The following is a 571-nucleotide window of genomic DNA, read 5'->3' as shown; positions in this document are numbered from 1 at the left end:
TTCTAGGTTTAGTATACACCAAGAAAAACCCAGGAAGATTTACGTGGATAATGTGACTATATTCATCAATCCCAATGACAGCTTAATTCAACATCACTAAATGCTGTGTTGTGAAGACCTCTACAGTGGAAGCACATTGCTTTTGAGTGGAAAAGATGATTGGTGCATTTTATATTTGCTGCAAAAATTGAACAAATATAGAATTCAGAAAACTAAAATAATCCTTCTAATGAGTGTTGAGAAAAATAACTTCACAATAGTCCTTGGAGAAAAGCAAGAGACTCCATGTAACATACTACAACCTAGATCCATCAGAATATTTCTAGCTAGTAGTCAAAGCCAGGCATAAAGGTGTGCAGTCACCAACCACAGAACAGTTTAAGTTGCAGTGATTTGCAATGCAGCACTGTGCTTCAGCTTTACTATTAATTTCAGCCATCATGCAGCTATCCTGCACCAGATAAACCAGTGTAACTTTCTGGAATTCAGTTTCTAATCAGAAATGCTGTTTCGAGGAAAGATCATGTTTTTAAGTGTTTCCCAAAGCACAAAGAACAAGAGACCCATTAGC

Source organism: Lepidothrix coronata, unplaced genomic scaffold (genome assembly GCF_001604755.1).
Source record: "Lepidothrix coronata isolate B3197 unplaced genomic scaffold, Lepidothrix_coronata-1.0 Scaffold3, whole genome shotgun sequence".
In the NCBI taxonomy this organism is placed as follows: Eukaryota; Metazoa; Chordata; class Aves; order Passeriformes; family Pipridae; genus Lepidothrix; species Lepidothrix coronata.
This window is presented reverse-complemented; position numbering follows the sequence as displayed.